Source organism: Manacus candei, unplaced genomic scaffold (assembly GCF_025592945.1).
Source record: "Manacus candei isolate 608988 ecotype Guabito, Panama unplaced genomic scaffold, ASM2559294v1 h1tg000028l, whole genome shotgun sequence".
NCBI lineage: Eukaryota > Metazoa > Chordata > Aves > Passeriformes > Pipridae > Manacus > Manacus candei.
In genome coordinates this window covers 35140143-35159188 of record NW_026138076.1, presented here as the reverse complement: position 1 = coordinate 35159188, position 19046 = coordinate 35140143, and the positions used below count along the sequence as shown (strand labels likewise).

General features: G+C 38.6%; 1 long non-coding RNA gene across 2 annotated transcripts in view; it reads right to left on the bottom strand.

Moving 5' to 3' along the window:
• Positions 1 to 19046, bottom strand: part of LOC127472112 (uncharacterized) — a 126589-nt gene that overhangs the window by 9893 nt on the left and 97650 nt on the right. The gene's annotated exons all lie outside the window — the stretch shown is intronic.

The following is a 19046-nucleotide window of genomic DNA, read 5'->3' as shown; positions in this document are numbered from 1 at the left end:
TCTAAGATTTTCTTTTTTCCTATGGCAAGGACATAACAGTGCCTCAAACCATCTAAATATTATTGTAATAATTGACATAGTCAATTGGGAAATATACTGAATTTGCCTTGGGAAAAGAGACGGGACAAAAAGCTATTCTAATACAATTATTTTATATGGAATGCAACAGGTCATGTAATCAACCTATATTAAGCACTGCATAATTACATTTTTTTCTTTCAGATCACCAAAGCAGTGCAATAGCTGGAATATAAGAGTGCCATGAGCTGAATAGAAATACAACCAAGTTCAAAAATATTTAAAATTTTAGCTGAATGTATCCTGCCCAGGATACATATCCTGCTGCCAGATCTGGATATGACTTCTGAACAGAAATTAACCATCCCCTTCCTTTGGTAGAAAGAATTCACAGTAGCAAGTGCTTCCCTTTGAGGGTGCAGCAACAAGCTGCCCCGCTAATCTTGCTTCCCTGGAGGCCCTGCAGCTGCCTTGCTCAGCACTTAGAGTAAGTTAGATAAGTGCTTATATATCACAGCGACAGGCATTATAAATATCCTGCTCAACTGTGCTTATGAAGCTGCATTAAGTCCAGTGCAATTTACATGTGCAACTGGAGGCAGAACATTCGGTGTGGTTTTACCCCTTAACCACACATGTAGTGACCTTCCCAGCCACCCAGCTAAAATGCCTGATGTCCAAAAATGCCAAGCTGACTCCTCTCTGCCAGCACCTACATGGGAAGCACCTATGTTATCAGCAGATCTGCACTGCAGAAGTGGCTGAGTGCCTGCTCTCTGCACTATCGAGTGACATCAACAAAGACCTCAGGCTGGTGGTCTTTGGGACAATCAGCATTTCCTTGCCACTTATATTCCCAACAACTTCAGTGGGAACTCAGAGCATTTTGAGTCTCCCAATTCCGTGCCCAGCCCAGCTATCAGTATAAGTCTCATGCCACACAAAATTTTGGAAGCAACTCTCTGTGTTTTGCTTTTAATGTGACCTACAGTTGAGCCACTGGTGAAAGAAGCTTCAGCTCTGAGTAATCACACTGTCTGCATCAACATGATTAAGCAAGCAATACATTCAGAGCTTTGCAGATGAGATAAATTAAAGCTTTTTGTTCAATGGCATTGAATGCGTTTGAGTTAAAAAAGGGCGTATAGTGTCCCTTCAGTAACCCTGCCTTGTCATCGTGATACACCACCCTGTACTCCTGGATCAGAAAGATTAAGAGAAGCATTTACATCTTGCATTAATGAAGCAACAGATTATGGGGTTGTGCACTCTGTTCCTGTTTGCTTATTTTTATTTATTTATTTATTTTACAACCTAAGAGAATCAAAGTTCCAGTGGGCTGAAGAGGATGATCTCAGCTGATGTCTGGAAGTAATTTTATAATTGCCCAATAAGTCAGAAATGACAAAATCCACTTTTTTTCCCATGGTACTGAGACCACCAGTTGCTGTATTTCCTGCCATGCTCTATATTGTGTGTACTCAAGAGGCTTCTTTTCAAGACAAAAACTGTTTACATTCATGAACTAAAATAAGATATATTGTGCAGTGAAGGATATTTGGTTAGAGAAGAAAAAGACTGGGAGAAGGAGAGAGAAAATCAAAACAATAAATAGTGACTTGAGCCTTCAAACATTCTTCCTTTTTCTTTTTCTTTTTTTTCTTTTAATAGTGCTTTGAGGTTTGTTTTGTAACAATTTCTCAGCAGAAGTCCTGAGGTTTCTCACAGATGAGAATTATTATTTCCCAAAATTGTTTTTACGACCTGGTTACAGAAAGGAACACGGTTACTTTCTCAAACAAAAGGCACCTGTAACCCTACCATCATTAGAGAGGTTCATGGTGACTCTCAGTTATCTTTGTATGAGGAAACTTTGCTCAAATTGACATTTTAGCAGCAAAGCCTGGTGGCAAGAGGTACAAACCTGATCTCTCCTATTTAATCTCAAACCTTCTGTGAACCCAGAAGATAACACTGAAGTTCAGGATCGCCTCTAGGTCTCTCTCCTCAGGGTGAACATGTAATTATGATAAATCTCGCTTCCTCATTGTACTGTTATAGCTAAAGGTAAATACAATGAGTCAGATCTCAAAATAAACAATTATTGAACTCCTTTCAGAGTTATTAAAGTATCCCTCTCCCTTGCCTAACACATCTGTCATACAAGTAGAAGACAGCAGACGGTGTGATCTGCAGCCACATTTGCATGGTCACCTCTGCTCAGATCCTAGAGCTCTAAGAGAGGCTCTTACTTATGAGTACACACAGTACAAAGACAATGTGCCATACAAACAGAAAGAAGGCTGGATGCAATGAACCAAACAGCCATCCTTGTGCTTGGTGTTTTATTCCCCATCCTCTGCTAGAGAAAGAGGCTATGTATTATGTACCCAAATCAGGTCAGTCTTCTGTGGCTGGGCACCAACAACCTCTTTCTGCTTTTTGGATTGCAGAGGCTGTGTTTGTACACCACATAATACAACAAAGACCTCAGGTCTCAGGTGTGACCTGTAGGTGATAGTGCAATACACCTACTAGGGAAGTCATATTTTATGATGTCCTTTGTCTTTTTACAAGGGCACTAGACACTATGAGGTTGGCCAGTCAGGATTATTGCTTTCTGACTGGTAAGCTCCAAATTCTGTCTTGTCTGATTAACACCTTCTTTAGTTTATTTCCAGGTGTCAGTGGATGCAGTGGGGCTGCCTGTAAGCAGTTCTTCACTGTGACAAACTTAGAGAGACCAAGTGACTTGCCAAATATTTTTTTCCAGGGTGCCTGCTGCATCCAATCTGTCTTTTTGGCATCTACAAGCCTTACGAACTGCATGTCCTCCTGTCATCTGCTATTTGGCTATTGTCTTGTTTAAAAAACCAGGTTTTTTTGAACTTAAATGTCAACAGGTGTGACCAAGTGTATGAAGGCATGTTGTACAGAAACGTGACTAATTATAATCTTCTTTTCCCTTTAATTTTTATCCCATTACCAATTAAAGTAAAAAATAACATGTATACAGAGCCCTGTGACTTTTTTTAAAAAAAGTTCTCTAATTAATAGAGCTTCTAATTAATGAAGTCTTACAATCTGTGTCGGTTACAAGTCATCCCAACTCATACACATCTTGCTGTTTACTGCAAGCCTGGAGTCAAGTTGACCTGTCAACCATTTTGTACACAGCATTTCTGGAGTAGGGGCAAGGGTCTGACCAGCATCTAACTCAAATAAGCAGCTTCCAAACAGATGGGATTGGAGACCTGGCAGCTGAAATTCCCATTCTGTTCATTGACTGTGGGCACAGAACATAGCCTGTCCAGACAGATTTTGCACCCTCAGTTAGCAAGCCTATGGCAAAGGCGTTGTACAAGGAGATCTGTGAATATTTTAAAGCTCTGAATCCCAAATATCACACATGTTGAAATGCCAAGTGATAGAGAGTATTTGTGTCTCATTAAAGTGCCTCATTATGACAAAGAATGGCAACAAAGAACACACACTCTATCTTTCCCTCTTGTTTCTCCTTAGACACACAAAAGAAAGGAAAATTCATGGGTTGTGCTTCGTCATGTACAGTTACTTAGATTGAGGGGAAAAAACCCACATGGACTCCCCTCTATACCTCTCCAAAACACCAACCAAAATATAAAGAAATGGGCTACCCTTAATAAAAAGGGCATGATCCAGAATACCTACCTTGTATCCCAAAGTGCTGACTTATGCTTATCTCTAAGCATCTGTAACTCCCTGCCCTGTGCAGCTTTATTAGGATAAATAAAGGAAACATGTCTGAGGGCAAAAGATGGAAAGAAGCAAGGCTTTTAATGATTATTCACTAGAGATTGATTCTTCTCAGTGCCTTATCATCAGTCTTACAGTCACTTTGCTACACTCAGGGTCAGAGCAATCGTATTTGTGTATACTTGTTTGTGCAAGCGTGGGTGAAGTAAAGGGAAGTATGAAATGTTAGGAATTCCAGTGTTGTAATTCCACCCTTGTTGCTTCATAATGAGATTTTCCTGTGTTCCAGGTACTGCCTATTTATCTCTTAACTGTCATTGCCTCTCCTACTCCGCTTAATCCAGGCAGTGCTGGAAGGTTAACACAGAGGTTGGGCATGGAATCTTTTTGCATTATGCCAAAAAGATTCACTAAAATAGGTCTGCGTAAAAAACTTCGTGATGAATTCACAAAGCCTCCTGTAAATGCCTAAGGACTTTGCATTCTATAAATATTTAAAACAAATATCTCCCAATACATAAACACACTCATTTCCTGCTGATAAACCCAGACGCATCAGCAGGGGTGGAGGGAAGGCAGTTATTTGCACTCAGATGTTGTTTAGCATATCCCTAGATTCAATGAAACTTTTTTGTGTTAATTCTTCCTTTTCACTTATCCTTTTCATCATCACATAGCATTTAAAAATGCAGGAGATGTAATCCAGCTCCTAATCTTAGCTAATGGGAGCTGTGTCTAATTAAAAACTCATCAGTGTAAAAATATATTTTGTTCACAGCAAAAGGAAAAAAAGTACAAAACCCAACTCTTAAAAATTCCATCCTGCAATATTGCTACTTTTGTTTCTTGTGCATGATCTGTGCAATTAGACATTACTTTACTTCAATTAAACAACATCACGTATGTGCAAGAAAAGTCTTGTTTACACTAAACAGTTTGGGGAGAGGAAAGATGTTTTCTAACACAGGACTCAGCTCATCCACTACCGAAAAGTAACAACTCGGGGACAGTAATGTAGCTCCTGACAGCTCAGCCTAGTATTATGCAGCAGCAGAGAATGAATGCTACTGCTACTACTACTACTAATAAAAAGGTATCAAGTACTACCTATCAAGGAAAAGCTACACAGGCAGAATGTTTCTGTGTAATGAACTGTGCATCTGGATCATAAGGGCCTTCAAACAATTAGGCTTCATTTTTCTCTCTCAGCTGTGCAGTGCCCCCTCTCATCCTCTTTGCCTGCTCTGACTGACGCAAGTTGTATTCATGGTGTGCACACATTGAGCAAGTGCTGCCATCGTGTCTGAGGCATTTGGGCTCCTCTGAATGCTCTGCTGGGTAACTGAACCCTGGCTCTGTTCTTCTGACCTAGTGCCATCTCTGAAAGGACACAAGGACAGCAGATATAGAGAACTAGCTTCAGCATTCTGAAGTCTGGCACTGCCCCAGAGCTCCAGGAGATGCTTCACTGCCCTCTCCTGAAATCTACCAGGTGGTGGGTGAAAGCCCAGAAAGCGTGCAGACTGTTGTCTTTGCAATTTTATAATTTAAATCCACTGCACAGCTCAAGTAGGTACACTGTTTACTTACCAGTGTTTGTTTGCACTGCTGCATTTCTACCATTCCTACTTGGAGAACAGCCTTCCTCTCCCCACTTCCAGAACAATGCCTTACAGGGAAACACTTACTAATATACTCAGGAGAGCTCCTGCAGCCTTTGCATGGGAAAGACTGCCAATTGCATGTGGAGATAGAGTCAGGTCATTGTTCCGCTTAGGTTCAAGTAAACTTCTTCAATTTATTTAGTAATGTGGAATTAACTTTACATTTAAAATAGATCCTGTCCCCATGAACTCAGAATATCAGGAAAACACTCCTTGAGTTTTCAAGGCCTTAACCCTTGCAAGAACTGGAGGAGCTTTCTCTTTTCTCCCCTGTAGCAGCTAAGAACTGCACAACCAGAAGGGGAGCAAAGCAAGCTGGGTGACTACAAAGATAGGAGTACAGACCTATGCATAACACTTTAGGTCTGCCCTTACAGGTGCAACAAGGTTTTATTTTCTATTTCTGTCCTTTGCCTTGCTTCGTTTGCTCCAGAGCATGATCTCCCTTTTCAAGCACCTCTACAGATTACCTTATATTGGTACCACACTGACATCAACCTGTGGCTGACAGTATGCAAAAGTTGCCTGGTACCCTGCAGGGGAATATGCCATCAAGTGCTTTTGGGAGCCATTCACAGACAGCTGTATTCCCTTTCATTTAAATACTCCCTTTTACAGCTAGCCAAATAAACTAAACCATCTAAACCATGTATCAGCTAAGCTTTTGGTGATGGCTGGAGGATTTATTCCTTTTTTTTTTTTTCTGTAACTGAATGAAAAGTGAAGTAGGCTTGCCACTGGAAACATTGTTATTATTATCACTGCATCATCAAATACCTACAAACTAGAGTTGTCATCTATATATGACACCTGCCACAACCAGGCCTCAGGCTTGGCTGCTTGAGGCATCATCATAATAGATAGTGTGGTGAAATAAGTTCTGGTAATCTCCAAAATAGTACTTCACTTCTCCCAGTGGTTCATTAAGTTATTTAAGGCACACACAGTCCAGATGAGAGAGTTATGTATATACATGTAGAGAAGCTAGGAAGCTTTAGAGATGCATAGAAACGGTCCAGCCAAGAGCACTGACAAAACTGAAGTATGGCATTAGATCCTACCTAGGCAACACAGGCAAACAGAATGAAAACTTGTTTCTCTGTGTAATTGGTGAATAAAGTACTACTTGAGCTGATTCTCAATGCAGCTCTTCTCCCAATAAACTCCATCAAGGAAAAAGTGTACCCCTGATGGGCACCATTTCTGCTATCAGAGCTACACTACTACTGCTCTGAGCCCCTGCTGGACCTCAGCCCCTGCTGGACCTCCCAGCCCTGAAAGCCTCCTGACTGGGATATGTCATAGGAAGGAGCATTGCTAGACCCTCAGGAATTCGTGTTCCTGACATGTATCTTCTCCTCTTTTTAATCTTAATTTCTTCCCTTTTCCCCTTTGCCCTCAGTTTTGACTACCTGGTCAAGTGGACCCCTTGCAACATCACCAAGGCTCTATGAGCAGTGAAGCCATAACAGCCACATACTAAATAGCACAGAAAAGAGTTGCAAGCTTACTGGGTTGTGCTGGGCTTCCCCTCAGCCACCAGAGGACTGGAGAAGTGCAAGGAAGAGACATCATTAGTGGCAAAAACTCTATTTGCTGTGTGACTGTGTTTGTCTTCAGGAACCTGAAGTTGGAGTTTAATGACAACTGTCAAGACCATCTTAACAAACTTGTTTTTGCCTGCCAAACCCAGAGTTTCATCCGACTTAAGACTAAATATTTGCTTTCTGTTTCTCAAAATAATGAAGCCCTATAATTAAAGGGTTAAAGGAAGGCTGATTGAAAAGCTTAATACTCTATATTTCATTTTTTATTAATTTTTCTGAATTTCTATTGAAAGTAAAAAAAAAATTAATGGTGCTTTTTGCCATGGGACACAGGTGAAGTCTGTGCTTAAAACCCTGAGCCTTGTTTAAGTATACAGTGACAGGGTCATGCTAATGCCATTGACTCTTTAGACCAATTTATTCCACTTACATTAAAACAACATCAACAAGTCCCTGGTCTCTCTGCAGTAAGCAATGCTGCCAGTTGTGATGATGGTATTTGCAAATGAAACCTTGCCTACTGTGAGCTGCTGGGTTGAAAGGCAAGTGCTAGACATTTGAATCCAATGTTAAGCAGAAGTGTGATGATGTTTTGGGAATGAACTTGTAGCAGGTTTCCAATTTGTCTTAATTACTGTGGTACCGCATTCCTTCAACAGCCCGAATAATACCATGAAGCTTGTTTTGTTACACTTTACCAAGTATATATATCTCCTTGCATGGAGGTACATATATGGTCTGATGTCTTTTTATATTTCCCATTTTTATATTCTTAATTTTTTTTTTTTGCAGTGTAGGCCTCTAGTTCTTCATCCTTTACCCTCTATCCACATTAGATTCTCCCCTTGTCTGTCCCCACAGATGTAGAAATGAAGAGAATTTATTTGGTTTCCCTTCCCACAGGATGAACCTGGAGAGCATGTCTTCCCACCTCTGTCAGTCACCGTACTGAGATATACAGCGTTCACAAGCACTACAATGGCATATGCTCAGCTAAAAGAAGTAGTGAAGTTATGCATGGTAAAATAATTTACTCACCAATATTTTCTATTAATTGAAGCAGATTCTGTTCAAACAGAGCAATACCTAGCCAGCCAATTGTATGGAGAAGCAGGCAGAGGCAAGTCTAGAAAGTATTTTTAGCTTTTTTTTAAATCAGATTTTTGCACAAGCTTTGTCTATTTTTGATTCTAAAGTAAGAATAGGTATTAGCAATTACATATGCAGGGACCACCTCCATTTTTAGCTCAGTGTGGCCATTTACACCTATCCTAAGCAGCTACAGTACAGCATCTGGAAGAGGCAGAACACTGCACCTGCTTCCTGGAAGTATAAGTGTGACAACCCACACTGCAAAGGAGATGGAGACTGACCACGCTCTGCTGTACACACCACAGTGTCTGATCCAAATGACTGGTAGGAGGAGCACTACCAGGGCAAGGAACTGAGAGAGGTGAAAGGAAAAGTGACTGAAGCATTCAGTGGTTATAAAGGAGCACTTCAATATGTTTCTGCTTCAATGGCAGTGTACAGTGTGATGAGAGGGAAAAGAAGTGCAATATGCAGACATTGGTGATAGAAGCAGTGGGACTAAATGGAAATTGTGCTGTAAGTAGACACAAACCAGCAAATTGGAATGGCTTTTTTTTTCTTCTACTGTAAAAAGAGAGCTTTCATACATACCTGTTATTAGGGCACCCTTCACACACAATATCAAAAGGAAGTGCAAATCCCAACTGCATTTGGTTTCACTTATATGTTGTTTTAATCACTGAGCAAGGAGTATCCAAGTGTGCTGTAGAAAAACTATGATAAATGCCAAATTTTCATACCAAAACAGAGCTTTTGCCTCCAATCCTTTGATGACAAATTCTTGCTATGCAAGAAGCATGGCAATTAATGGCAGAGATTCAGGACAGAAGACACAACATAAAGGCAGTGATTCTGCTGCTGCTATTGTTGTGCTTCTCACAGGAATGCTCCTGGTCTTTCGGAACATCTTGCCAATTAATTTTGATTTCCAGTGGTTTACATCTGTTTCCTCAGGGTAGGTGTCAGAAGTCATGGTCATTTTTAACAGCCTATATAAAGGCAAGTTCATCTACTTCACTGGGGTGATGGTTACCTGGCATTATGCAAATGGGGAAATTCAGACTTTATCAAAGGGAATGGGAATTCTGAACAAGGCAACAATGGGGCTGAGCTCTATTCAATCTAAACAATTTCCTGATCCCATAGAACATGCCTGGCTGCATTACTTGAAGCTGGGATGGTGAAAAACCTGGCTGTAATCACCTGGATCTCAGAACTGACCCAGCCAGCGGAGGCTAAAATTTCTCTTTGTGACCACCCAGACTGTCTCTTGAATTGCAAAAATTGTTAACAATATTTAAGAAATGATGGCTAAAAAGAGAGGGGAAATAGCCATATTTTAAATTGGCGCGTCTTCTTTTTTTCTTTCTTTTTAGCAGAATTAATTGTCACTTTCTTCTTTATCTGGGAAGAGGGAAGCTTCTGATTTGAAACAACATTGCAAGGAACACATGCAAGCAGAAATGGGCACGGGTCTGGGACTTGGACAGAAAGATCAGTCACTTTTGGATCAGAGGTGCTGGCATATCATTGAAACAATCTGTTGAGGCAAAGAACAAATGGACTGCACACTGGATATCAGGACTCTGTACTGCCTGTATCATGTTACCTACTGTTCAAGGTTACAAGACTAATGTACACAAAATAAGGTCAATCACAGCAGCATCTGATGCATTCAATGTATTTTTGGATGTGTGTGACTTCTCAATTTCACACCTGCGCAGCAGGGCTTGATTCTTATGTTACAATTGCTTCTGACTCAGTAGGCACTACAAATAATCAGTGCTCCTTGATTTCCCCACCTCTCTACCCGAGAAATCTGTTACCTGTATTTGGTTTCATGCCAGATCAAAAGCAACTAATTCCATTTTTAACCCTGAAGCTGTTTAATTGTTTTTCTCCTCCTCCACCCTTTTCCTTCACTGTGAGAGGGTAATGACTCATTTTTGAATGGGTTTGTAACCCCCTCGGTCACACAGTTAACAACTGCTCTAAAAGGCCTACTGGATTCACAGAGAGAAAACGGCCTTAACATCCAGTCTTATAACAATAACAGTCAGGCAACTTTGCTGTAATGCTAATCACACTTCCTAAATTTCATGCATTTGGGGTCTGAAAAGGAGGGGGGTGGTGTCTCTGCTAAATTTCTTTAGGCAACACAAAACACACTGAAGATATTTCACTTTTGCCCACTGCCTCCCTGCACAATTATCCCCTATGACAAGGTGCAATGTACTTGACTACCTACATTCAAAATAAACACCAAAATACACTCAGGATATAATTACTGCAGATTACCTTACTCACCTATCTTAAACCTCTCTTGGTTATTGTAGATGTTGGTTTGGCCCTTGTTTGCCAGCCTGCATGTTGTAGGAGAGCTCTGGAAGCAAAACAAGCTCTGTGGATAGCAAGGTATTTCAGGGAGGAGAAAGTTTTGAATAAAAAGTCTCTTGTGATCAGAGAAAGAATGGGCAGAATGATTAGAGGGGAGATCTAGAATCAAGGATCTGATGATTCCTCTTGGCTTTTTTTTGTTGGTGCAGACAAATATGCATACACAACACAGCTGCTCACAGCCTTGTGGGCTGCATGTGTTTTGGTTCTTCTTCCAGCAGTACAGGCAGCTAAAGTTGCAAGGGTAGAAGTCCCTTACAGATAAGCAGAAGCCACAGTCCTGTGACACTACCAGGGTTAGCATGGCCCTACCTCTAACTGGAGTGTGTATGGCTGCTTCTTATAGTGTTGTTCAGGATTTCACCTTGGAAACCGCAACACTTCAGCCTGTGTTCCTTAGCAAAGCTCTGGAAGAGCTGGTCACTGAGGAAACTGCCCACTACCAGGAGCCCTACCTCATAGCAGAGGGAGTGAGTCTCCATTAGCATATTGCTGTACTCAGCACAATGTGGTGGGACTGATGTGGGTTTTAGAAGAGCACTCACGTATAACATCTGCTGTCAAAAAATCCTCTTATCCTTCAGTGATCCAAATGGCAATGCTCTCAGTGCTCCCAAAGCCAGCAATAGGATTAAACAGATCACTGTGCATGAGTTGGTGTGGAACTGTTGTAAATTTGTGATGTTAAATGGATAACCAGTATTTTATATAAACAGGCTCAACGGAGTCATGAAATATTGTCTTGTGACTTTCAGAATGGGGACGTTTATAGAGATGCTCCAAACATCTGTGACTGGAAGACTGATATACAGAGAACAAAGTGAACATTACTGGGGTTAAGTCACAAATTTCACATTTTGAGTGACAAACAGGTATTTACCAGGGATAGTATATATCAAAATTAGTCACAATTTCCTATTTAATATGATTTTTGCATTTGCCTTCCTAAGGATGATTATAGATATTTCAAGTACAGAGGACTAGATACCTGGTCAAATATCACAGTCTTATTTCCACTCTGACTCTTATTCACAATTCATTTTTTTCCACCACAGCCATGCTTCAGGGGCTGCCTCTGTTTACAAAGCTTCAGTCCTTTTCAGGCTAGCAGTAAAAGGAGCTCAAGGAACTGAAGAACAGCCCTAATAGCCAGCAGAAGCCTTTACCGTGTTTGTAGCAGGTGCTAGCCTAGCCTCTTTCAAGGTAGTTCATAAATTAAATAAAATAAAAAGACCACTTGAAATATTATAAGTAGTATATAAAATAATAGAGACAAAGCACACAAATACTTCTCATAAAATCACGTAAAATGGATTCTAAGTATTTCAGTTTATTAATAGATTCTAACCTACACCTCCAGGGAAAGAGAAATAGATTATTCATCCCATCCTCTTTATAAAAATCAAAACAAACCATGTGTTTTATCTCGGGTTTAGATGGCAACAAGGGGTACTTTTTGCCAAGTGGTTACTAAAGGATATCCACCCACCCCTATCATAGGTTTTGCAACTGGAAGGAGCCCAGGTGGCTCAAACAATGTTTGTCAATCCTGTCTTGATAGAGCAACTACCTTTTCCTGAGCTGCTGTTGCTGCTTTCAAGCAGATCAATTGTATTCAGTCAAGGTGATGGTGTTCATTCTGCAACACCGCCTTGACCTGCAAGATATTTCATTTTTCTGCAATGCACCGCAGCGACTGCATGGGTAAGACATGTCCCTTTGGCTTGGTGTTTTTCTGGCAGGCTTATGTTTCCACAGGCATGTCAACACCTCCTTGGATATTAGCAGGAGTATAAATGTTAGTTTATGCTAATAAGTAATACATTGAAAAACAAAGAAAAGGTCAGAAACTCTAGTTTTATATTATGTGATTCCCCCAGACAAAATAAATCCGATTCACGGTAGATGCTTACAGTTTTCCAAGAGATATATTTATAGCTGTGAATATGTACTTTGGCTAACCCTACTGTAAGCATAAAGAAGGGAGAAGAGGAGGGTGAGGGGTTTTTTTTCACTTTTAAAGTAAAAGACGGAGGTTAATTGGTTCCGCTAGCTGAAGGGTTATGTGCCAGGCAGCAGGAGCATGCATTGTAATAGAAGAACTACAGAGACAAATGAGCCCGGTCCACAGGATGAAAATATCCACATAATGCCTTGAGATACAGAGAAAGAAACACCAAGGCACAAATAAAATAAAATAAAATTAAGAAATCTCTGGCCATTTCAGGTACAGTGATATTAACCGTTATCTTGGGCAAATAATAAACAATTATTTGCTTAGAAGGGTAAAGAACATATTGTTTCTGTGCTGTAATTGCTAGAAGAGGTGGTCAAGTCAAGACTGAAGTATTGCTTGGTTGTCACCATCAAATTTACCCTTTCTGGCTCAGAGACTCCAGAGCCCAAACTAGCTAAAGGCATTTTGTCATTAAAGGTTTTTGTCATGATCACAAGGAGCAAATCTCACTTATTTTCTCCCTTTAAATCGGTGATGAATGATTTGTGTGAGCAAAGGAGCACTGTAGTAAAAGCAAACAGGAACAGATCTCATAAACCTTGAAGGAAAATCACTAAAGAAAGGGGCAGTTACTCCATGGCAATGTTTCACAGGCATTGGCCATGACAAACATGTATATAAACTTATCATAAAATATCTACAGAAGGAAGGGGAGATCTGGATAAACAAAAAGAGCCTTCACTTAATTTTCTTTTTTATCCAACTTTTTTTTCTGCTTAGTTGTAAGGAGCCCATGGGCGAGATGCACAATTTTGTATAGGAAAATTATCTTTATTTTTCTTATTTCTTCGTACTCTGTCTAGTTTTCTGTCTCTCTACCCTTTCTTTCTTTCTTTGGCAGAAACTACAATTGTCCTTCAACAGAGACCTGCTTTGGAGAAACTCTCCCTGTACTTGTCCATCACTCTTCACTTAAGGTCACACATCATTTCCAAGGCTGACGATAATAGTACCTCCTATCACCTCAAGCCACACAAAAGCCAACAAGAGCACCTGCAGTAGCCCATCCTCGGGAAAAGTGTTAGATACCACTTATCATACTGACAAAACTGCTGCTAAAATACTACCAGTTTCTCTCAGGTCTTCATTTCTATTCAGAGCATTATAAAAGATCTGGAAGTGGTACTATCTCTATAGTACAGACAGAGTTCTATGAAAGCTTATGGAAGGAATGATATAAGCCAGCACTGGTGTGTGGCAGCAATTTTCTCCAGACCCAGCTGGAGCCAGAATGCACAGAACTTCAACAGTATTTCATTCAATAGGAATTGAGAACCTGAATAGCTTTCAGGATCTGGGACAGCAAGATAAAGAGATGGGTGTCTGGAAGATGTTTTGGTCTGACTCTACACAGAGCTAAGTGATTCAGGGTTTTAAGTTCCACTTTCAAACATGATCTTAATGTAACTTCTTAGGATCACACCTTTTCCATGATTTTCATAGGAATGTCCACTTGGATGAATAAAAGTTTGCAGTTTGGATCAGACATAGTAGTCTTTTCCTTCTAATAGATCTTTTACTTTATTTGATGTCCAGCTCATCAGCTTAATATTCTTCCCCGTAATTGCTAAAATTGTTAAAATTTTGCATTCTGCCCTACAAAGTCTGAAATAGTTTAAAAATATATACTGCTAATGCAGGATTTGGCAACTGCTGTGACAGTTCCACTGTGCACTGCTGAGGTGACTCTTTTTTCTTCTGGCTCTTATTAAATGGACTTGGGGAAGTAAGTCTACATTTCCTTTGGTAGGTCAGCTGTAAAATTTTACTTAATAACTAAAATAAACTAATGAAATTATTTCCCGTGGGATTGAACAGATGTGCAACTGAGAGAAACTCAGAGAAGGAGATTAGCAAGGAGTCCTTTTTCTTTCATTTCTTATTAATACAACACTAAACCACAAAGCACTGAAATTTCTAGAGTGAAATTTCTTTACATTTAACAGACTGTGAATCCATACTTTTTTCATATGCTTGGCACATATAAGAGAACAACATTATTATTTTTTTGCAGGTTCATACATTAAAAGACAGATCTTAGAAATTGTCCATCTGATGAAGTTCAGTGCATTGCTATGTGAACTTCTAGTTTTTGTAAAAAAGGTAGTTACTGTGTAGATTAGATTATTTGTTTTCTCACAGAAAATATTGTGCATTAATATACACAGTACCCATACACATAATATTAATGACTTAAAAATAGTAACCATGTGCAAAAAATATATTCTGTGGAATTAAACATTAACATTGGAATTATTTTACTTCCAATGTTTATTGTTTATCCTTCTGGAAGGGGTGACTGTTGTACAAAATTCTCTGTTACTCTTTCCAGTAAAAGGCCACATTAACATTTCTGAATGACCTAGTTTCAAATTTTCTGCTTTCCCCCTCTTACCTCAGAATGATTATTCTGCTATGTTTGAATTTATGTTAACATGATAATTTCTGTTTCTCACTCTTATTAAAAAACAGAGATAGGATATTTATTGGAAAGTGTTCAAGGGGGGATTTCTTGTTAGTTTGCTTTTAAATTTTCAAATTGAAACTAGAAGAGTGTTATTTCTTTATGCATTGTTGTTGATTCTGAGGTATTTTACAGGGGGCCATGAAGAATGGAGCATCAAACGGAATGGTTCAATAAAAACTAAGCAGGACAGTGGAAAAACACCATTTTGATTCCACCAGTTTTTTAAAAATATATGAAATAAGAAGCAAATTAAAAATGTAAATATTTTTTAATGAAAACCTAGAGGATTTTAATTAAAGAAAAAATATTCCTACAAGTTCCAAGTAAAATATTAACTTTTTCTTTTTTCTTTTTTTTTTTTCTTTTAATGGAACAATTCAGTAAAGCTTAATGGAATACACATCCCTGCAGTTTACATTTTTCTCCAAAAGAATTGCTTCAGCTAAAAACTGATGCAGCTCTGAACAAAAGATATTTGAATACATTTTATTTTGCCTTTTTTGTGATTTCTTTGCTTCCCTGAAAAGTCTTTCTGAGTCCTACCATTTGCCTAGGTGAATTTAGGATAGTTAAAATGGAAATATTCAGAGAATAAATAAAAAAAGTAAAAACTGGGAAAACAACCACCAAGAACTGTTGTAATCATCTGGGAATTCTATTGTATGCATGGTTGAAAAAGTACGTATTGTTATTAGTTTAACTACTGGGATGGCCAAAAAACTGTAACTTCTCATTCACTTTTATGGGACCATTAAATTTAATGATAAAACTTTATAGAAACTTAGCTTCATTGATGTGTCTGTTTTTAAATCAAATGAAATATAAGCCATATAATGTGATTGCATAACCCTAATTCACAAAATGCTTTACATTTTTTTATTTATATGACTTAGATAAAGAAAAAGGAAAAAACAAAAGACAAAGGCTATTATATTTATATTTTTTTTTATTATGGAGATCTTTGAAATCTCCACTGAGACTTTCTGTTATTATAAATAATGAAATTATTTGAGCAGATAATTTTTTAGGAATTTTTACAGTTCTGTCTTGTAATTAGAAGTTTTAAAACTGTTATTTTAGGAATGCTAGAAAATGCTCATTGCCATTTTAATTTAAATGAATATGAATTATTTTATCTTTTAAAAACTCTGTTTAATAAAAACATTCAACTGAAGCTTGTTTAGTACATATATATTAAGATTAATTAAAATTAATTAATTAGAGTGTTAGAACCTGATGCTGGATTTGTACATTTCTTAGAATGGAAATAAAAATATATACTCGCCTACATAGATGTTTGTGCGTATTCCTTAGAAGGGAAAATGGATTTTACTCCTATTATGGAATGCATTCACCTTGCACTACAGAAATCCTTAAGTGCACGGTGGGGCTGCAGAAATGAGTAGTGCCTATAGTCAACAAATATTAACTAAAAATATCAGACTTTGCATTTTTTATTGTTTCCAGACAAGATAAAGAAGCAACTGCACCATCCTCTGTGCTAAAACTGGACTAATCAAAGACATCAATTGCACTCTGTGGAAGAGGTGCTGTGAAAAAAATGTTATAGTACACTGAATTCTCTGTTGATTTTAGTATTCAGCTGTGCACCATTGGCATCAGAGGCTAGAATATCCTATAGTATATGTTAAATGATGTTCCACTCCACGCAACACTCACACATTCAAATGAAAGTAAGAGCTTCACTTAGGACAGGATGAGCAGTATAATTTCTGTTCAATGAATTCCCACAACTAGTACTTTGTGGAAGAAGTGAAGCAAACTGTCAGAAGGCAGTGAAATTAGTTCTGATGTGGTTTTGCTTTCGCATCAGAAAATATTGAAATAAGCACTCAAGACACATGGTTACCTTTTTCAAAGCTGCCCAGCCTTTCTCCTTCATTGCTGGCTCTCAGTGTGAGAATGGTAGAAAGACATCATTTTGCAACAGAGGTCATACTGGAAAGAACGATACCGTGCATGACTAATGAAGTCCTCTGATTCAGGGGGAAATTTTGATTTACATTTCAAATCAATATCAATCTCTACCCAAAACAGGTTTTGAGCAAAGAAGAAAGTGAACTCTGCATTTCCATGGAGATAGTTTACGAAGCATAACATACAATGGCTAACATTTCATATGCTATTTCTTATACCAAAGTGCATGTTACTCCTTGCTAAAAGAGCACAGCAATTCATGAAAGCAATTTGTATTTTTCTGCAGGTTCCATATATATCTAAAAAAGTGATGTTATTTATTATCCAATTATTGACATTACTTTATATAGTAAATTCTCTCTTACATACAATTGAGATAGATTGTAGTCCTAAATACAGAATACTTTCCCTAATAGCTTAAAAGGAAAAAAGCAAGGCAAAACTATCACTTACAAAACTTTCTCATTAACACTTTTAGCTATGAAAAGTTTGGTTAGTGTATCTCCTTCACAGTTTGATTTTTGTCTCCCGTGCAGGGTATAAAGCTGTCAGCCTCAGTTATTGTTCATGAAAAAAACTATTCTGTTTTTTTTGCTTTTTTTTTGTATTCATAGTCTCTGCCAAGAACAGGTTCTTAGTGCTCAGCACAGCTGAAAGGGATGGGCTCTAGCAAGGAGTCAAATACAAATGGTTATACCAAAATTGATGCAAATCCATGTGGACATCACCTCTTCTATGAGAGAAGAAAAACACACTGAATGAGCAGCAACAACACTTTGGGAGTAGTTAGAAACATTTTCTCTGCTCTGGTAAAAAAAATAAACAGAAAGCAGTCCCTCATTCGAACCAATGCCCAAATTCCCAACAGCAGAGCAGGTAACTGAAGTTTATGCCTCTATCGAATTGTGGCAATGGATGCATTTTGAGACAAGCTGACATGAATTAGTGACAAGAGTGTGTCTTAGCTTGTGTCTTATTTTTGCTAGTCATGACAATTTGGCAGACTGTGCCTGAGCTGGATTCTGTCCTCGCTCATAACAAAACTGTTAACACAGCTGCAGCTGCCAGTCCAGATGTGCCTCCACAGTCTCTGTGCAGTTCCACCATATCCTTCCCTTTAGGGATATCCAAGGAAAGAAAAGAGTGATAGGAACTGAGGCATTTGATGGTAATGAAGTTGCAGAAATGGTAAACTGGGAAAGATTTTCCTCTGCTAGAATTTTTGTTACAGATGATGTTACTTGTGACAGAATAAAAAAGGATTTTCAGATGCTAACACTGGCAGTAGCTGAAAGCAATGGCCATTAGGAAATTCCTAGCACATTTTACCTCTGACCTGTGTAAGCAGATACTCCAAACTGTCACAACATTGCTTTCACTGGTACAAGTTTCAAATCGTAAGTGTTATTTAAACCTGGAAGCATACACACTGCTGATTGCATGTGAGGTGCCTTCTGCTGCCTGCCTGCACTTCAGAGCTTTTCGTTTCCACAGTGGGGTGCACTCTCCAGGTATGAGTATCCTAGTAGAAGATTATACAGATGACATAAAGTACTAAATTACTGAGGAATGTGCTATGTAGAAAGAGGAAAAATGTGAAGAAAAATGGCACCAAAAATATCACATAAAATTTCTCATACAGTAAGAACTTCCCCAAAACCTGTAGTTATTCTTTCCAAAGACTAAAAGGTGCTTTGACCTTGTCTTCGAAGGTAAACCCCAGAGCATCTCATAACAAACCACAGTATTTCCCTCTCTCCATAACTTTTTGTCAGGAGTGCAAAAGACATAAAAGCTGCCACTCTGGCCTGACACGTCTTTGGAATAGTCATGGGTGCAGAATAAGGACATAAAAAGTATTAAACTGAATTCTGTGATTTAGACACAGAATCAAAGAAAATAAAGCACAGAGATGAAGGATTAGATCTACACTACACTACTGTATTTAACAAAAACACGTATAAAAGACAAATGAAGAACCAAGTCACCTTTGTTTGACAGCAACTACACACAACTGTTTTCTTTTCTGAAGGAAAGGAAGGGAAGAATAGGAGTTTGTTTGTTTTTGGGTTGTTTTTTTTTTTTTCCCGAGTGAAACTGCAAGTGGAAATTTGAGATAAAGATAACTTAATCATACAAGTGGATTTTAGCTCTGACAGAAAGGTTAATGA